Source organism: Rhipicephalus sanguineus, chromosome 8, assembly GCF_013339695.2.
Source record: "Rhipicephalus sanguineus isolate Rsan-2018 chromosome 8, BIME_Rsan_1.4, whole genome shotgun sequence".
NCBI lineage: Eukaryota > Metazoa > Arthropoda > Arachnida > Ixodida > Ixodidae > Rhipicephalus > Rhipicephalus sanguineus.
In genome coordinates, this window is record NC_051183.1 from 76,228,098 (window position 1) to 76,243,195 (window position 15,098).

At 47.1% G+C, this 15,098-nt stretch overlaps 1 protein-coding gene across 2 annotated transcripts in view; it reads left to right on the forward strand.

The window, feature by feature from the left end:
* LOC119402112 (excitatory amino acid transporter) overlaps nucleotides 1-15,098 on the forward strand; it is a 158,874-nt gene that overhangs the window by 865 nt on the left and 142,911 nt on the right. The gene's annotated exons all lie outside the window — the stretch shown is intronic.

A 15,098-nucleotide genomic window follows, 5' to 3' on the forward strand; every position in this document is an offset into this window, starting at 1 on the left:
TTTACTATGTTGGAACAATTTATCCTTGCTATTGTTAAAGGCGTACGCTCTTTCAGAAAAAATTAGTTTTTCAACGACGTTGTTGCTCTGCAAGTTTCTGAAGCCAATGTGACGAAAGCTTGGCTATGAAGATGTGTTCTGATTTATGCTTGTTAGCCCGGAGTTTCCTAGTTAGCAACATTATTTCAAACACGTATTGTCAATTAGTTAGCATTCGCATTGCCATTGCCTAACCATATTTAGCTATTTTTGAAGGCACCAGAGATGACATACAGGTTATATTACGCTCTCTAATTAGTACTCAACGCAACATTCCTCAGTTGAACTGGTACTGCTGCCAAGGCGTCGATGCAGTATCAGTAAAAAGCTTCAGTGAAATGACAATTTCACCGGATTTTGTGAAACGCTGCACCACTGTTTTCTCTAGAAACGTCACTTTGTTGGTAACCGTGTTCCAATTGCTTATAGGTCAGTTCCAGTTCACACTAATAATGGATTAGACATTTGTTTAGGCACACTTCGTCTTACACGACACAAAGCATAGGCATAAACGTCTTGCACGCCCTCAAGTTATTGGATTAAGACATTCTATTTATATGTGGTTTTAAATGAAGCCTATAACACTTACGCGGTATCTGATTATGCGCGCGCACTTCTCAGTTGAAGAGGCCTCAGGCATGCCGAAAGCTGGAAGCCTGCCTCAACAAAGCAACAAGCTATGGCTCTCCTCAAGTTATTGAATTAAGACATTCTATTTATATGTGGTTTTAAATGAAGCCTATAACACCTACGCGGTATCTGATTATGCGCGCGCACTTCTCGGTTGAAGAAACCTCAGGCATGCTGAAAGCTGGAAGCCTGCCTCAACAAAGCAACAAGCTATGGCTCTCCTCTCGGCCGCTTATAGTCGACGCAGTTTCACTGGAGTATACTATATACCAGTGGAAATTTATAGGTGGTATGCTAGCAAGAAAAAGATAAAAATAAGGAATTCATTAAAATATCTTAAATTTCTGCATCGCATCTACTAGTGTCAAACGTGGACCAATTTTTTGCGTGTGTTATTGCTTTCAAGATTTTTTTTTCTTCATTTCGTTTTTCCCCTGGAGGGTGTTGAGAAAATTACGTTACGCAGCCTATATCACGCGTTGGTCGCTAACTGGAAGTGATGCAAGAAGTGTACCGGAGCCATGCAAAGATATCATTTTTCCTGTACGCGCAAGTGGTGTTCGATGGGTTCGTATTGACGGTTAATTATTACGTATTCATAATCGCTTGTCACGTAAGCTTACGGTCTTGCCTGTTTACCACAGTTTCCGTCAACGAGCAATCTGAATCCTGTTCTTTGTTGATTTGTGGCGTTTTGTGTCATCGTGGAGCTAGACAAAAGGTAAGTGAATACGGGCGGTCGTAAATACGTCGCAGCTCTTTTTGCGGCCCACTGTTCACCGCATACTTCGCATGTATTTCGCATTTCCATAAGTCGTACTTACGGATCCAAAATGCATTCGAACATTGCCCAACAACACTGGCATTCATATTTAATGCGTTCGCACTGCAGCAGTCGCTCGTATGCAAGCAAGCCGTCTGTTGCGTACCTTCTGTTGCGTACAGATCGTGCGCTGTGTTTGCCTCAGGTAAGGTTCATTTGTCACGGTTAGTGTGCTATTCCTCCGCTGTGGTACCAACAGTTCCACAAAGCGCCCCAGCGCCAAAACGATGGCAGAAACTTCTCATGCGCATTTACGTGTTTGCATACATTTTGCCTCGTCATATATTAAATATACACGATAAATTTTAATGCAGCAGCTTTATCGTACGTGACGTTAAGCACACTCCCAGATTAGGCATTTCAAGGAGTAATAATTTCATGTACGCTCATACATTTATCAAGATGAACCACCATTTTGTTTTGTTTGCCCATGCTTAGCTGTAGAGTGTGTAGTGAAAAGGAGGATGAAGAAACGCTCGGGCGTCTACTGCTGTGCGCGCCATCTGCGTTCGTGGTCGACCGGCGGTACATCGGCTGTGCAAGTCGTCAGTGTCTCGCAATAAATACTCGTACGACGTCGTTTCTTCTTCCTCTTGTAGACTACAAGTGGAACTTACTTTTTGTATGCGTGAGACTAGAATGAGCCCGATATTGCGATATCTGAGTATGTCCTGTTTTTTTTTTTTTTTTGCTTGCTAAGGACGAACTTTATCCAAAATCTCCTCGGGACTGGTTTACTATAACTGAAACTATGACATCGAAATAATCTTTGCGGCATACGTTGCGTAGAGTGTGGGCTGCTTCAGGTGAAGCCATTCGCTGGACGCAACGGATATGCAACAGTTTAACAATTTATGATAACCTGCAGTCAATATATCAGTACTTTACACCTCATAATTAGCATAGCAATGACAAATTATTATGAATGACAATTACAACTGCGAGTTCGTCTCCGTGTTAACACGATCGAGTTAATCACCAAGTATACTTACACAGCCTCGCCAAGAAGTGGAGCGATGACAAAGTTATCTGCGCATGCGCAGATTAGTTCGTGTATCTTCTTTGTTTTCTGGCGTTATGCACCTTTTCAGTTGACAGTCGGTGTTGACATTGTCTTGATCCCTTCTCTTGTGTCCATGTTTTCATGCCTACCTTCTTTTATAATGAATCGTTACCGACTAGCTAAACTTTCTGCCGCTCTAAGCAAAGGAAGAATACAAAAGCATTACGGGTAAGAGACGGAGGGGTCTCGACAACCACAGGTCGGCAAAAATTGTTGGGCTCACTCAGACTCACTCAAGCAATATATTTTGCATTTAGGGCTCACTAGGACCAGACTCACCAAAATTTTCCTCAGCTGGAATTGTCCGAACTCAGACTCACCAAAATTTTTCTCACCCGGACTCACTCGGACTTAGACCCACGGAAATATTCCTGAATCGGACTCGCTACAACTCACACTCACCAAAATTTTGCTCAGCAGGGCTCACTGGGACTGAGACTCACCAAAATTTTTCTCAGTCGGACTCACTCGGACTCATACTCGCCAAAATATTCCTCAACCGGGCTCGCTAGGACTCAAACTCACCAAAAAATTATTCAGCCAGACTCACTCAGACTCATGGCTAGGTCTGAGTCTGATTGACTTTACTCATGAGTCTGCTAGCGTACAATTCACTTTTTCGACCATAGTGACAATGCTCTTTCACATGAATAACACGTAATCGGCGCTCTATGTGGTGTGTTTTGATCTCGTATATTCAAATACCAGTTATCAGTGGTTGCAATCCAGTAACGTTGTTTTTATTGAAAGACACAATTTTTATCAAGAAATTCCCGTGAAAGAGCTTGAGGATACGGAGGAGGTCGAGGCACCTCACCCCCGCCCAGGGCTTAAAGTATCCCTTCATTGGAGGGGGGCCCTCAGAGGGTGGCGACCTGTATACATACATACACACATACATACAGCCCCTCCTTGAGAAATGGAAGGGGGGGCCGGGCCTCCCCGAGCCCCCCCTGACTTTAAGCCCTGCCCCCGCCCTCCCCCCTCTTAGCTCACGGCACTGATCAACAAACGTTGAGCTGGCGTATGAACGCTAGTGTGTTGAAGTATGTGCGAGCAGACGTGTGAATAAACGTGAGCCGACATAAGGCTGATAGCAATGCTAAAGTTTAGCAGAAAGGACCACCGGTCGGCAAAAAAAAAAAAGTGTAGCTCACTGAGACTCACTCAATATACATATTAACATGAAAGTGTTTTATGCCGGGGTCCACCACGGCTCCGCTGACGTATTTCCGTCACGGACATGACGCTGTAAAATATAAAGACTAACAGTGGGCCAAGAAAAAAAAACCAGAAGAAAAAGTTCCGTCACCGGGAATCGAACTTGCGACGCCTCGCTCAGCAGCGCGGTGGCGATACTCAGAGATCCGAGTTACAGCGTGTTTTCGTTATCAGTAGCTAGATGGCGCGAAGGGCTCCAAGAGCGCGCTTTAAAAGTCGCCGCCGTTGAGACGAGCGCCCGCCTCTACAGGGCGTGGTCGCTCGTGTGTGCGTTTATCTCGTGATCACGGTGGTTCGTACGTCTTGCGTTGCGAGCACCAAAGTCACTTGGCCCACTGCAGCGGCCGCTTTTGCGAAAGGAGCGCGGTGCTCACGCAGAGATAAGTTACAAATGCGACAGTTCGCTCTCATACTGTGTATGTTCGTTCCGTGCGTCCTTTCTGCTTGAGCAGCGCGTTGCAAGTTTCGAGCTGCTTGCCGTTCTTCGCGTGAGAATACAATTTGTTGCTGTAGCATTCATTCCTTCGCCCTTGGGGGCGAAAGAATGCACAAAAAACGCTCAACTACGTCATTGAAGACACGTTTCACTTTCGTATTATACCGATTCCTATGACAGAGGGATCAGCCATGTTTCTTTTTTTTTTTTGCTCTTATGGCTCACTCGGACTCAGACTCGTTAAAATACTTCTCAACCGGCCTCACTCGGACTAAAACTCACCAAAATATTACCCACCCGGACTCACACAGACTCAGACTCAAGGCTCGATCTGAGTGTAAGTAAATTTGCAGAGCTATGTCGACAACAGAAGGCAGCAATTTTCTCGGGTCGCCTTCTTTGATGATTCTCCGGTACTATTATAATAAATTTGTTCACGGCTAACTAATCTGCTAAAGAGTTCAAAAAAGCGTAAAATGCGATTGCATAGATAGAGATGCAGCGGCAACATTTCAGCCTACGTTATCTGTATAACAGAGATGCCAAAATTACTCGTAAATTACATTACTAATTACTTTTCCGAAATCTTTAAAATGTCACTAAATTACATTATAAATTACAGGTGGCAGGAAGTAATGACATTATACTATTATTACTTCTGTAAAGTTACAAAAGTTCATCATTCACACAGTAACTCCTGTCAGTAGTTTCGCACATTAAGAACATCGTCAACTTTTATACATTTAAACGCACGCAGCGCCCGATGTATTATAAATCATGCTGCACCCACGCGTCGTCACAAACTGTTAGGACGGTTATGTTCTAAATTTGTTAACTTACGTTCTGGTATGATCAAATTAACGGATACCGCAATGGCAAGGCAAAGGCCTGATGTACATGCTAGTTCAAATTACGTGTCATTGTTGTAAGTATATAGTGTCATTTTAATTTGACTTAAGCATACCATTGACACGACAAATTTGGTCGTCACATTAGTCATACGGCCAGGAAAAGGCGGGAATGTAAATCATTTTCATTGCGCTATGATTTTCATCATATAACTGTAATTTGGTTCTAATAAGGCCAATGTTATGCACAATAATATGACATCGATTACACGAAACGCCAGGAACTAAAGAGGCGCTAGAAGATAGAACGCAGAATTAGAAAGTTCGCTAAGAAATGCTTCGCATTTAAAAACTAGTGAATTCCACTGTAATACGCAGTGTGTAGGTTGATTCACGAAGGGAAACGCTGATGCAAACCCACAGCCCCCGTCGTCATCAACCAGTGATATGTACACTGCAGGGCGAAAGCACTGCTGCGGTGCCCAAGGAATGCCGAACTGTGAGTCAAACTGTGACTTAATATCTGTGTATTATACCCTTCCGTGAGATGTTGGAATGGTGTCCACCTAATCTGGCGGTTTCACAGACTGCGTTACTGCACTCGGCACAAAAAGTCAATTGTTTTTCATTCTTTCCAGCTCATCTCTCGTACCCTCTTCCTCTCATTCCCAGTACAGGGTGGTAAATCATAGACAGATGAAATGTTTAACCTTTCTGTGGTTCTTTTGTTTTTCTTCTCTCTCTTTCTCTCTCCAATTAATGCAATGTTGCGTCAGCTGACTTTATTGTGTGCCGGCAAACCTCCTGACTTCATCATCTACTACTGTGCCATCTTCGAACGCGTTTGCCTGCTCTTGTATACCATCGTGTCATTCTAATAGTGCGCTCGCTATATCCCCATCCGCTTTACACGGCCTACTCAGCTCCTTTTTCTTCCTCTTAATCTCGAGAAGAACATCACACGTCCTATTTGCCTTCTCGTAGCATTGCGTTAGAAGACACAACCGCACGAGTTCTTGGGCTAAACGCCTTGCTCGTAGCAAAGACTTCTTGGTCCAAAAATTTAACGCTTAAGACCACTACTATAGGCAAACAGCCACTCTACATATTAGAAGTATAACCGTTGAGTTATTTTATGCCTTAGCAACAAAGGCAGACGTGCCAACGCTGCCACATTTGCGACTCATTGAGTCAGCAATGGAAAATTTTCGGCTAACGCTTGTCTCGCTTACATACGTAGCAATTATCTGCAGTGATGTGGATGCAATCTGTTTTGCTCAGTGATATGGCACAACTAAAGCGTTTAGAGATGTTTGACTTAAGAGCCGCCACCACGGTGGTGCAGTAGTTACGGTGCTCGGCTGCTGGCCCGATAGTCACGGCTTCGAACCCTGCCGCGGCTGTCGGATTTTGATGAAGACGAAATGCAAGAGGCCAGCGTACTGTGCGATGTCAGTTCACATTAAAGAACACCAGATGGTCAGCATTTCCGGAGCCCTCCACTACGGCGAGCCCTCATAATCGTATCGTGCTTTTCGCACGCAAAAACTCAGGCATTATTCACTGAAGTTCTGAATGCTCGGGAGGCCCTTGCATAACATGAGTATGCAACGCTGGTCTGCCGTCGTTCGTGTCCGTCTCGCATGCTGTCTGGCCGTCCAGTGCTGTCTGCTGCGAATGGACGACGGCGGGACGTGAACGAGGATGCGACCAATCGGAAAGGCCTTGGAGTGGTGCTTCCGCGGTTGGAGAGCTTTAATGGTTCTCGATGAGCTCTGATTGGCTCTCCGCCGCCCCCTGTCGGCTGGCGCGCATTGCTCCCCTGAAGAGGGTCCTGAGCGCGACGCGCCGTCGAACGCGTCGCGTTTATTCGCGGACTGTCGGGGCCGTTGTTTCGAGAAAACAATTTGATTGGGCGACCGGGACACGTAGAACGGGTTCTGGGCTGTTATCAATCGCTATACCAGCTTTCACAGGTTAAACCAATAACGTTCACACTTGCAACACCAACTCACCCAAACTGACATCATTTTAAAGGTAAATGTAATGAGATTGCCGCACGTGAAAACTCTGTCATAAAGGTCCAGAAATTTACGTGCACTGACACACTGCAGAGGAATATTTAACGACGTCGTGCAGGTAAATTACGCTTACTCAAATAAATCCCTCCTAGCGTTAGGTAGGACGATAGTTTCAGCACAAAACACACGAAACCGCGAGCTACGAGTGGAGGGGCCAACGCTGCAGGTACGAGTGGAGGTTCCAGCTCCCGCGTAGGCTCAGACTGACGTCACAAATGTTAGTAACGTGGAATTAAGCCTGGCTGATACGTAGTTTCTCGTTAACGAACTGCATTGTATTCTAAAGAGTCGAAGAATCAGCCTACTGCTTTCGGATAACTTTTCCTTCGTCAATACGAAGTAAACACAAGCACACAAAAAATGCGAAGGAGGAATAGTGAGGTATAACGGAACGTGTGAAAAAAAAAGTCACATTTACCGTCATACTGACGTATTGGCACGGTGGTCAGAGCCCGTACTGAGAAAGAGAAGCAGCAAGGGAATGGCGCTGTAGAATGAGAGCATACAGCGTTGAGGAAGACCACAAATGAGACACGTTGAGAAATACATGACGTCTTCTTCTTGACCTCCGCATGATGGCTTACACCCAATACACGCGATTGGCCAAGCATGGGGTGCACTTTTTCTCTAGGTTTTTATGGTTAGCACTATCCCGCAGTATTGTTGCTCTATTCTTCTTTGTTTAATATGTCAAACGCTATTGACGACCCTCTGTCTGTGCAACTACATTCTGTCTATACGATTGCACGTAGCCAGCGAGGACAATGAAATTGACGCGCTCCGTGGTTTTGGGACGTTAAACCCCAACAATTATGAAATTCACGCGCTAGGGTATTGACTTCAGCCGCACGAACAAGCATGCTCTATTTCAATTACCTCATAACTGCAAACGCCACTTCGAAACTCGCATTTATAGTAGAAGTAAGCTATAGAATCATGATCACCTGCCCGTAAGTGAAACCTCGACTACGCCTCGATTTTCAAAACACTACCTGCGATGTCCTCCAGATGAACACGTTCAGCCGCACTCTTTTTCAAGCTGGTGCATGAGGCCGCACTGTCATTCACACATTCAAAAACGTTTTTGAAAGTTCCTGCGAGTTTGTGGGACAACGATACGTCCCGCCTCGGTGAGGGCTAGGAGTTCTTGAGTCCTGGTGAATTCCTCGGCCCGCTGGACAGCCCAAAGTTGATCTTCAAGGTCAGAGCTGAGCAACACAGTCACCTAGCATGCACAGAGGCTATCGCTAGAGGCAGCATCCCCATTATTGTTTGCTATCCCACGTCATTCCTATAGCATATACTCCAGAGCGGCTCTAGAACCACAGCTCCTGCATTTATCTGTATTTCACATGTCTAGGTACATGAGGTGCGAGATCTCCGAGTTTGGATAAGTTCTGGCGTGCTATTGCCGCCATGCGACAGACTGCGTTTTATTTAGCTTTTGGTGAGGTGGTGGCGAAACGCACTGCTTTCTCCCGAATGATTTTCCAGGAAAACGCCCCTGCTTCCGAATACCTGAACTCTTGGGCACGTCAAATCTGTCACAATTGCGCAAACAAGTGTCGCGCGTTCTTCTGCCTTGTCGTAATCATTGCACTCGGTTGAAACAATAGGAACTGCAAGTTCATTGTGATTTCTGTCTATATAGCTAAGGCGCTCTACGTGAAGGTGTCGATTGCGAATGGAGCGATATCGCTGCGATATACTTAAAGGGATACTGAACAAAATTTTTGCTGCCGAGATTCTCAGCCAGACTGAAAGATTTGGTGATCAAACCGGTAGACACAAGCCTCGTTTGACACAGAAACTAGCGGAATATAACGAATATAGTGCGTTCTTCACAAACATCCGCGTCTAGCGGCCACGCGTGAACTAGAGGAGGTCCCGTTTGCTGGCGTTTTATGTACCAAAAGCGAGCATGCCAACAATGCCAGCCGTTGTCCGCATGTCTGAAACCGCTCGGCCTCCACTACGGTTCCTAGAACCGCTACGAACGGCAGCCAACAATGCTCCCGGGTGGGATAAAGCCCCTAAAGAGGGGGACACGTCTCAGCACCTTTCTGGAAGAGGGAGAGAGGGATGTACAGGAGAGGTGGAGAAAGGGAAGAGGAGGACAGTAACACGTGCATCCTGCATCATCCGCGGTGGATCTGACATCACGGCTCGCGCTGGTATGCAGCCGCCGCACGCTGACAATCCTCCAAAAATAGAGCCAACTGTTCACAAATCTGTGAAATTCACTCTGTTTATCGGAACAGTCGTGTCTTCCGAGTAGAATTTCGATGTTTTCGTAATTTTTTTCCTATTTTTTCAGTATCTGTTTAACGTGCGGCACAGTCATCATCAAGGAGTGACCAAGAATAGGCACGTACCGTTATCAGATTACGCAGCGCCGAAGTTATCTGTTGTGAGAAGGTACTCAGTGATTCAAGTGGTCTTCTCGGCAGGACAGCAAACACGTTCATACCGTGTTCCCCATGCAAGTAGGCAACATGTGTCACGTGGTATGCGTCACTCCTTACTTCGCCAGATACATGATAAAAGAAGGTAGGCCTGCAAACATGGACACAATAGATAATAATAATTGATGGGGTTTTACTTGCTAAAACACTATATGGTTGTGAGGCACGCCACAGTGGAAGACTCCGGATTCATTTCGACCACCTGGGGTTCTTTGATATGCGCCTAAATCTAAGCACACGGGTGTTCTCTGCACTTCAGCCCCATCGAAATGCGGTCTCCGTGGCCGGAAATCGAACCAGCGCCCTCGAGCATAGCAACGCGACACCCTACGTTCTAAACTACCACGGCGGGTCATGGACACAACAGAAAAGACCAAGGCAACAGAAACGCGTTGTTGTCGTCATGACATATTGTGTCCGTGTGTGCACGCCCACCTTTTATTATCGTGAATCCGTACCTAGCTCAACTAACTCAACAGCTCAATTAACTAACTCAACCTAGCGTAACTAGCTCAGTTTTTCTGTCCGAGATCTTCCAGGCATCCAAGCAGGCCAAAGTAGCTGGCGGACAATTGTTCCCAGTTGATGGCCCTTTTGCTCCATTGCTCCATATGGCGCGATCTCCACCCTATTGCTCACGCAGCAGGGCACATTGAAGTGTGCAATCGTTCGCTGAAGCTCTTGTACTTGTAAGCTGGCTTCTCCTTAACAAGATGGAATTTAAGAAGAAGCCTACTTTACAAACGATTGCGGAGGAGTTCTCTCATTGATAGGCCTTAAGCGGCTTTAGGCCGATGACCGAGTTGGAGGAATTCGTCTCCAGAAAGAAATGCTCCGCATTTTGAACTATTTTTCCTCCGTGGACTGTGGTGAATGCTTCTAAAAAATTATCGGTTATTACTCTACTCCCTAACGTGAAACTTGAGCGCATTTGTACGCGTGTTTTCATTTAGTGATACATTAAGGCAAAGAATATGGCGGAGCCACGTATGTACAGGGGTGGTCAAAAGTTCCCAGGCCGCAACACCCGGCCGCGGAGCAGCGGCTCGCTGTTATCGGGGCGCTGTGATCGCAATCACGCCTTGGCTCACGCTGGCGTCGAGCGTGTGCGTGGGGGGAGGGGGGATGCATCTCTCTCTCCTTTCCTCGCTCTCCTTGATAAGAAACCGACGTATAAACTTGGTGCGTCATGTTCTCTCACCCACGGCTCTTCCATGTTTTACTACCGTGCAGCGTGTAGCGAGGCGGCAGTCTTCCGGAAAACTGACGAATCATGATTGCGGCCAGATTTAGCTAGACACCATATACATTACCGTGGTTTTGGGCTTCTTGGAAAATAATATCGTGCGTTTAACTTTCCATTTTCACTGCGGTGGCTCTCTCAGCTGTCTGTGCAGGCCAATTCGCTGCATACGAACACGGTCGGAGCCTTATCAAGGAGAGCCACAAAGAGAGAGAGAGATACCCCTCCCCCCCGCCACGCACACGCTGGACACCAGCGTGCGCCAAGGCGTGATTGTGATGACAGCGCCCCGATAGCAGCGAGCCGCTGCTCCGCGGCCGGGCGTTGCGGCCTGGGAATTTTCGACCACCCATGTACATGTCGTTACGGACATCTCTTTATTAGGGGCGAAGCTCCTTAGGTTGTGGGTCTGTCCCTCCTCTGTAGTATGTAGTAGTAGTAGTAGCAGTAGTAGGTAGTCACATCTAGTTCTTGGAGTGTTCACTAGATGGCGCTGTCGTAGCTACCTCTAGTTCTCAGAAAGATCCCTAGATGGCGCGGAGGCGCTCGCTGCGTTGCAGATGCGTGCAGATGCGTTGCAGATGCGTGTGTGTTTTTTTCGTGCGTCCTTTGTGCTTGAGCAGTGCGCCCAATTAACATTGGAATTGCTTGCCGTTCTCCTTGTGACATTCCAATTTGCTGCTATCGCATTCACTGCTTCACCCTTGCGGCGAAACTGTGAGTTTTTCTTGTTTCGGCGCCGCCTACTTCAGTTATAGACAACTGTTTACATGTTTTCTTATTTTTTACTGTTATTTCGCATCTTTATCGCTTATTTTTATTGTTTATTTGTTGCTGTTTTCCCTGCTTCGGGGGCAGGACCGGCAGGGCAACAGAAGAAGAGCGTGGTATGACTCGTGGCACTCGAGCCACGAGACCTTTCGCTTCCCGCATACGCTCGGTTACAGCGAGGGCCAACGACGCTGAATCCAGGAACGGGCGCCAAGAGCTGCACTCTAATGTGCGCGTTTCGCGCATCTTCTTTCTGCTTTATCGCGATAGCAATTGCATTGGCACATTAGGTGCCTGCCACTATGTTGTAGCAGGGTGAAGGGCAAAGTCACACAGAAAAAAGAAAGGGCATGGTTAAACGTGGTTAAAGCAAGCTTGTCGAGCGATAGCAGCAACTACCAAGCATAGCATGCACGTCGGCGCCCTCAGTGCGGCAAGCAGCGCCACATTGTCCACATTTCCCTTCGTACTGTCGGCGCGGTAGTCATGTGACAGGAGTTGATGTCTCGAGGCTCGCGCGCGCCCGCCGGCTCTCGGCGACCGACGGAGAGGGTGCGCGGAAGAGGAGATGAAAGCGACACTATGCATGTCCGTTGCTATGACGATGCAAGGGCGAGGAGGAGGAGGGAATTGAAGCTGGCTGAGTTTCAAGGTCAAACGCGCACACAAGATCGTTTTCTGGGTTTGTAGCGGGAGGAGTTCAGTTATCGCTGTGATAGGAAAGTCTGACGACACACAGCGCTAGCGGCAGAAGGCGCCATCCTTGACCGTCACCGTCGACGTCATTGTGCTGTCCTATCGATAGCGCGGGCGCGGGAAACGAGGAGCACTAGGGGGTTCGCAGTTATGCGTAGAGAACAAAATGAAGCACACTATATATAGCGTTCTTTCTGAGCATTTCTCTGTATTCTCAGATGATCAGTACGTGCTCACTTTCGTCTACAAAACCCTACAGCATTCCTTGCAAATGCGACGCCCCAAATGCTGCTGGTGGTGCTATGCATTCTACGAACTTTGTAAGACACCTGGTAGCTACTAGGGGGCTGTTTCTTCTGCTGAGCAGCACTTACCTTATGGGCCAGGACATGTATCGTACTAGGAGTTCAAGCGCAACGCTTAGTCATGATATCGTGGTTAATGCTTTGTCATTCGTCCGAAAGTGGCATTTTTTACTGCCCTCAAGCTTTCAAGTTTTTGCACGCTGCTCCGAAGTATATTCACTTATCTAACTTCTTATTTGACAGGGTCGTGCTCAGTTCGCTCGATGTGTCGCATGGTTCATTAAGTAAAACTAGGATGTTTTTGTCTGTTGTCTATCTGTTACAGAATTTAATTGTTATCACTGGTTTAGACAAATTTTTCTATTCAGCTCCGAATTTATCCCGCACCGGATGCTGTCGTTTTGCTGGGCAGTGTGGCCTTCGTGTTTACCACAGCAGTGCTAGCATATATGGTACACGTTTGGTTGAGTGCTTATAAACTACGTCACACATAGCGCTTGGTACATGTTGGATGTCCGAATATTTAAAGCATGAAGGATGCCTCTTACTAAACTAATTGTTTCAGCGGCAAACTGTTTCCTCTCGTTGCTATCGGTTAACGTTTACAGTGTAACACCGCCCTCTCTAACTCCCATAAAGCACAAAAGAAACAATCGATGATTGAACTAGCGGTTGCTAACGTGCCGCTGATAAAGGACAGTCCTTTTCATGCTGCTGTTATCCCTTCTTTCTGTGTGTGTGTGTTGTGGTCATTTTTCACTTCGAAGTAAGGTAACGAATCCTAGGTGCTCGATTGCGGTCACGTTTTCTCGCTAGTGTTCCATCACAAGTGTTCCCGCCTACGCCTGTAGTGAAGGGAGGAGTGTTGCGCCTTTTGAAGCGTATGGAGGGACCACATCGGGATATCGTCGTCAGTGCGGCCCGCATACAAATCGCCTGCATGGCTGCTGACGTTCAGTTGAGTGCAGCACTGTGTGATTCCATCCCTCCGCTTCAATGTGCCTTCGCGATGCGTTGATGATATTTTAACAGGTCTGCTTGCGGTCAAGTTGATCTCATTATTGGTGGAAATGGTAACGAACTAATCTAGTTTAATCGAGCAGTTGCCACTCACGTTTGTTTCCTTCTTTCTTTTTGTTTTTGGCCCAAGTGATCACAGTATCATCAGTTGAGTAAGATATAACTGATATTAGCATCTCCAGCTGTCTTGAAGTCTGACATGGTTCCGTAAAGGCGCGTTTACACTGCGCTCCGTTTCATACATCAGGTACAATGCTGTTGAAACTATGCAAGGAGTTCGGTCACCAATATTATAACTTCGGTTGTCTCGCGCTTGGACTTCGTCGTTGTAAACGTGGCCTCCGCGATTGGCTCCGGATCCGCGCTACCGAAACTAATCGCGGAGGCCACGATACGAAAACAAAGAGACGCTAAGCGATCTAGAACAATGTATTCACAACCGTATACATAATAGGATTTGTTTATATCTAAGGCACAAAGCATCTTCATGTATTACTCATTCTATAAACAAGAAGGAAAGATGACATTATGGGAGGTAAAATAATTGAAATTATTTCCTGATGCGAACGCATCTACTGCAAAAAGTCTCGCTAGCTTCCATAACGTTGAATCTGATGTATGAAATGAAGTACACACCGACACGACGCAGATTTCGGTTTGCTGACTGTCGCCGACTGCAGCCGACAGGCGGCTGCAGGCGTTTGCCAAGCCGCCGTCAATTTCAGCGACCCTACGCACCTTGGTAGACACTAGACCATGTTTGGAGCCAACTTCATTCACGTATATTACTCACGGTTTGAAATAGGACAATTTAGGGCTAAGTAATGCACATGGTTTTTAGATGTGGAGCTTCTTATGGCGGAGTTCAATCCGATGGTGGTGGTGTGCGGCGTGACCACCCTTACTGCGCATGCGCAAACTCTCTCCGTACACCTCCTCTCCACATACCTCCGCTACACTTCCATTCTCCCCTCCCTCTCTCCACCCCCCTCCCCTCTCGCGCGCCTCATTCTCTCCTGCGCAACGCCGCGATGAGCGCCAGCGCATGCGCGTCCCCTCCCCCTCTCTCTCCTCTCCTACGCTCCCCCCTCTCGCGCGCCTGTCGACCGCGTTCCCCGTTCGCCCTGTGAGAATTAACGGCCAGGCTAGAGGGAAGACACGACGCGCGTAGCGTTCCTCTTCGCGTTCCACGACGCGAGGTCTGTACCACTGATCTCCACTAGGAGGAGCTGGATGCGCATCGAGCACGCGGGCGTGAAGCCGCCGGAAGCCGCCGTTTTTGTCCCAGAAGAGAGCTTTTCTCTTCTTTTTTAAATAAATATCTGCCTGTAGCGCAGTAAACTGTACGAATCGACCGGAGAAGTCGTCAGGGAAGACATTTCACGCGTAAGTACCTCAAAGTTGCATTGCGTTTTACGCAGTTTGTACGTTGCAGCACTCCGCCGTATTCGGACGGT